The sequence below is a fragment of the Lathyrus oleraceus genome, chromosome 1, assembly GCF_024323335.1.
Source record: "Lathyrus oleraceus cultivar Zhongwan6 chromosome 1, CAAS_Psat_ZW6_1.0, whole genome shotgun sequence".
Classification (NCBI taxonomy): domain Eukaryota; kingdom Viridiplantae; phylum Streptophyta; class Magnoliopsida; order Fabales; family Fabaceae; genus Lathyrus; species Lathyrus oleraceus.
Window position 1 is genome coordinate 207,588,672 of NC_066579.1, and position 5,818 is coordinate 207,594,489.

Here is a 5,818-nt window from a genome sequence, read left to right on the forward strand (position 1 = left end):
ACCTGCCGGCCACCCTCCACTAATCGCGACATTTATTTTATCGGTTGATCAGTCATCGCAGCGAGGCTCAACTCTGGCGGCCCCGGTGATCATCGTCGCGACTCCGTTGTGTGACCGGTTTTTTTCCTTTCGACCGGCCGCCGCGGCTCCGCCTCGCGACAAACCCCTTTACTGTTTTTTTTATATTCTAGAAAAAACCCAAATGTCCCCCCAAAACTCAATTTTTAAAAATGTCTTTCCAGTTTGAAATCTCTTTCAAAAAGTGTTTTTTCTTTTAAAGCAGTTTAAAATTTAAGTTCTGTAATTTTTAAAAACTATTTAGAAAAAAGGTCGACTCAAAAAGAAATTTTGGGAACAAATCTAGACTTTTCGGGAAAAAACACACACACACACACATATATATATATGAGTATTATTTCTCAAATCTAGACTTTTTGTCCACTTATTCTTCCCTTCTCTTTTCTCACCTCGAACTCTCCTCCGATCAAACCAAAGACCAAATTTTCCTATTTAATTAATTAAACTATTATTGAAATTAAATAAATATTTAAATTAAATTAATATTTAACTCAATAATCATTTAATCAGGAAAATATATATATTCTACTATTTTATCTTATCACCAAATAATTAATTACATTTAATCATCTTTAATAATCTCAATAATAATATTGATCTAATCTTCAATCTCATAACCCCGACAATTAGTAAATTACCAAAATACCCATATGCTCCAAAAACAACCAAATTCAATATAATGAATAATTCACACCAACAATTAAATATTATACTCTATTTCAAAGTTGGAGTGTTACACTTCATACTTTTGTATCAAGGCAAACACCTTGGCTTCTTTCACTTGAATTTCATTCACGAGTCATTCTTAAATAATCGAATATAGACTTTGTTGTGTCTCTATTTGTGATCTTTTCATACTCATGGTATAATATAGCGTTCAACATGATGGTTCTTTCTTTATGATTGTGATCTTTCTTTTGTTGATCAATAATCATTCTTCTTTCCACCTTGTTACCACTGCCATCAACAGGATGAATATACCCATTAACTACCATATCCCATAGATCCACATCATGACCAAGAAAAAAATATTATATTCTATCTTTCCAATAGTCAATTTTTCCTCCAACAAAGACTGGGGGTTTTACACTATAATGGTTTATTTCATTGTTACTAGCGGGTGCAGTTGGTGGGGGGATTTCTGCCATAGTGTTTCATAAGTGTGGATCTTTATCTGACATAGTGAAGTGTTTGATACACAATCAATACCAGAACCAGAACTTTGATACCAAATGAAAGTAATGGAAACACAAGAAAAGGGGTTTGAATTAGGTTTTAATAACTAAAGCTTTTGCAACCCAAAGATACAAACAAAGAACTAAGAACAAAAATAATGAACATAATTAATTTTACCCGGGTTCATTGTTGACAAAGCTACCGCCATTCCACCCGCCAAGGTGATTTCGCCTTACCACAAGGATTTAATTCACTATAATCAAAACTTTATTAGAACATAAAGACCAACTGTCAATGTCTTATGAGTAATTCTGACTAAACCCTAGTCACTCAAAGAATTACAATTACAAAGATTGATATACAAAGTGTGTTTACAAAATACTTCTAAGAAATCAGAATACACAAATGAATTACAAGTATATCACATAAAATATATTTTATGAAGAGTATGAACAAAAGTTTCTAGTGTGTATGTTTCTTTTCTTTTCTCTCAAAATATTTCTCAAAATGCATTGTTCACGTATATGATAATCTCTTAGAGTGAAACATTTTTTCATTCTCCCAGGTATTATTTATATAGGCAACTAAGAGATCTGTTGGATGGTAGAGTTGGAATACTTAAATGCAGTTGTATCCTTGCATTACAGTTTATGAAAATGGGAGACATAATGGTACAATAGTACAGTTCTTAGCCCATAAAATCAGTATAGTGGAAGGAATATTTGATCTTATATTATGTACTATTTTCTCACGTAAAACCTTTTTGATCTTATCTTCAATATTCAAAGGGTTCTGATAAAGAGGTGATGAAGCATGCACAAAATAAGAGTAAGAATATGGTTGAGAGAATCTTCACAAACATGGTGTCATACCCCAAAATTTGTCCTCTCCATTTCACTCTTATCTGACTTTTGGTATGTGGTTCATCTGCATATTGATTAGCATAATAAGACATTCAAATCTAGGGCATCTTGATAATACATTGACTAAGTGATGACCATTTCTCTTAGATTTAAAGTTATGAAACCCTAATTCTTGATTCTTAGCACTTGTGGATCATGGGGTTTTCATCATGGCGTTGGATTTTATTATGGATTGTAGGTTTACTTGGTTAACTATGGAAGATTGTATTTGATTGATTAATCTTTTTATGGGCCTTTTACAATACATTAGTCCTCTAGTTAGTATTGTTTGGATCATTTAGGTGATCAAAATATTCAATTTCAAGTTCCATTTTTAGTCAAGATTCATTTATTTTCAAATATTCAAAGCTTGGATTTTGGAGGGAAGGACGAGATTCAATTCATTTCATGGTCATTCAAGTTCAATTCAAAGTTCAAAAAAATGGAGGGAAAAACATTTGTATTGCTTGGAATACAAGTTACAACCATACAAGGTCAATTCATGGTCAAAACACAAAGAATACATCACAAAAAAGTCAAAAGTGAAAACTATACAAGAAACCCCTAATTTGGACCTAGGTTGACTTTTGGTCAAACAGTTGACCAAAGTCAAACTGACCATCCCCTAGCCTACTTTGATCTTCATTACCTTGGATTCTCCATTTGCAGCATTAAGTCTTTCATGCCATTCTAAAACCTCTTCATGTCCATGATACCTTGCCAAACCTCGATCATGCCATGTAAAAACCTTGATAATGCCAACCAAGCTTCATGCACAAGCTTTCACATAAAGTCATATAACCAGCCCAGTAAGAAAAGACCTCAACCTGTTAGTTGCATATACACATAATAAAGCCTAACAATGGCAACATCATAAACACAATGCATATTACAATCCTTCAAGCCAGGGCATAACCATTAGGCACAATTAACTTTTTCTAACTAGTAGCATGATATAAATCTACACGCACTTGACACCTATAATAAACCTTTTTCAATCCTAACTACCTAAGCTATTAGTCATATTGTATTAAAGCTAAATGATCATACCAACTAACATAGCCCTGATCATACCTCCTTTTTCATCTTTAACAATCCATTTTAACATGTTTTGGTGTTAGTTTTGTTAGCACTCAACCCATTCCAAATTGGCAGTCCAAATGATCATAACTTAACTAACATAAGAAAACAGCCTGTCAATGTTATCTCCTAACCAACATCTTTAGCACTAACCGATCCACCAAATTAAACAATTCACCAATTATTAACAATTAACAACGATAACTAACATCCTGCTATTGCTAATCTCTTAACCAACATTTTTACTTAAACAAATTTCATAACAATTCATGCTTTTTTTACACAAATTCACTAACAATTTTCATCAAAAGCTTCCAACTAATTCCAAATGCTAACATAAATTTACTACTTCTAACCAGCCAATGATAACTTCATAACAAAAATTACACTAACCAATAAGCAACTAACATTCACCAAAGTCCATAACAATTCAACAAACTTTCTATCTCCTAATCACTAATCAATTCCATTTCACTAACGGTTATGACATTCTAACTAATACTAACAACCAAAACAACTTCATACTAGTCCTTCCTTAACAACTAACCTCCTCATAGCTAACATCTTTTCCAAAATCTTATAACCTTTGTAACACAACTCAATCCAAACTAACTATTTTTTAACAATAACTAGGTCACTAACAGTCTAACATATAACCAAGTTAACTAACATCTAACAGTCAAAATTCAACTCACTAGCATCACAGCCTAACTAACAAACTGATTCAAACTAACTAAACTAACAACAAGTTAACAAAGTTAAGCTCTCTAACCAATTTACTCATGAATCCACTTAACACTAACAATTCCTAACAGAATTTTAACTCTGTTAACTAACATCTAATAAACTCCCTCTTCAATCCAACTGAAACTTAACACTGCCCTAACTTTGTTAACAAAACTGACTGAAATCCTGTATGAATCAGTTAGGAGCACCCTTTGTAAATCCTCTCATTCACCTTCATTCATAACCAATCACATTTCCACAAATCACTCTTCAATCTCCACAACAATCATATTCCATATCACTCTCGATCTCCCTGAATCACTCTGATAATTCACACTCTTTCTTTCTACTCAATCACTCTCCTCACACGTGTATGCAACAACAACAACACAAGGCAACCATAATTCAAACCTACAGACTAACGCTTGAAGGAGAAGAAGAAGAAGTTGCGCAGGAAAAATGAGGAGTTTCAAGCATACCTGAATCGCTTCCTCTAGTCTTCTTTGGTATTTATCATCATCTTCTTCAATTTGTGCAAGCGTCAGGGCTAACCTCTACCTTGTATGTAAGTTTCCTCATTCTTCCTTGGTTTGCACTGAGCTTATTACCACCATGTAATTACAAATACAAGGAATCAAAACCCTAATGTCTCAGGATCTGATTCCTCTTTAACATCATTTAATTTTGCTTTGTGCTTCTTAGGATTTTAGGAAAGATCATTGTTAGATTGAGGGAGATGAGGACAAGAGGGTTGGGAAGGTTTGATAATGGGTATTTTGGCTTAACTCCACTGACTCAGGCGTGACGGAGCTAACTCCGGCAGGGGAGATTCTTGAGATAGGGAGGAGTAGCATAATAAACTGATTTGAATCGAGACTTTGCTAAAACACCTTTATCCCCCTTTGCCTTGTTTCGTTGGGCCTGAACCACAAGGCCCATGGACCTTTTCATCAGTACGCCCCTCATTTGCTAAGTACAATCCCTAGTATGAGTTGAGGACAAAACAATAAAATAACCTTGGGCCTCTTGAATCAGGCCCAACGTGTTTTTTCCTATCCATACCCCAGTCTAGCCCTACACCTTGCACTATTGTATGTTCTTTTTATTTTATTTTATTTTTGTTTCTTTTTTATTTCTTTTGTTTTTTTTAATTAGTGAAGTACATATAAAAATCAATTTTTGTACACTTTAGAAGTGCTTAAGAAATAATAATACATGTTAGTTTTAGTTAGGATTTAATTGGATAATTAGATTTTTTTTCTCTCTTTTAATTTCCCATTTAAATTCACTAGATGTTAGTATTCATGATAATTATTTCTAAAGATTTTAGATAAAATCCTCATGCTTGAAATGACTTTAGCATGATATTTGTCTTTTTATTAAGTTAATCAATATCATCCTTGATCAATTGATCACATTTGATATTGGACCTTGTCTTATACTTGTCCTAAATAACTTTCCTGCTTTCCATATCCAGTCAAGTGATCATAAGTCCCTTGATCACTTGATATGATTAGTCCTTTGTACTTGCACTGCGTTGGACCTTAGGTAAATTCAAGTTTCTCCTGCAAGACTTTGAATACACATGATATCAAGATTGGACTACTGAGCTTCATTCTTCAAGCACAACAAAAATACTCTTATATCCTTTTAGACACTTGTCAGTTGTGATGTGAATTATGCGCGACGAGCCTTAAGTAGTGGAGAAGGAATGAGAGGGAGTATTCCCATCCTTATTATGAATATCTTTGGATATGGGACGCCTGATCCAATTGTTCAAAGTATTCACCTCCATTCGTAGACTTTAGTGCAATTCCAATCAAATAACTTTCAAGTCTTCTTCTCCATAGACAACA

At 33.6% G+C, this 5,818-nt stretch overlaps 1 long non-coding RNA gene across 1 annotated transcript; it reads right to left on the reverse strand.

Moving 5' to 3' along the window:
• Window positions 1-2,599: 2,599 nt before the first annotated feature.
• Window positions 2,600-4,829, reverse strand: LOC127127969 (uncharacterized). The gene is made up of 2 exons (XR_007805579.1): window positions 4,442-4,829; window positions 2,600-2,983 (listed from the first exon to the last, which is right to left on the reverse strand). It is a non-coding gene; the product is annotated as an uncharacterized LOC127127969 (long non-coding RNA).
• Between the last annotated feature and the right edge of the window lie 989 nt (window positions 4,830-5,818).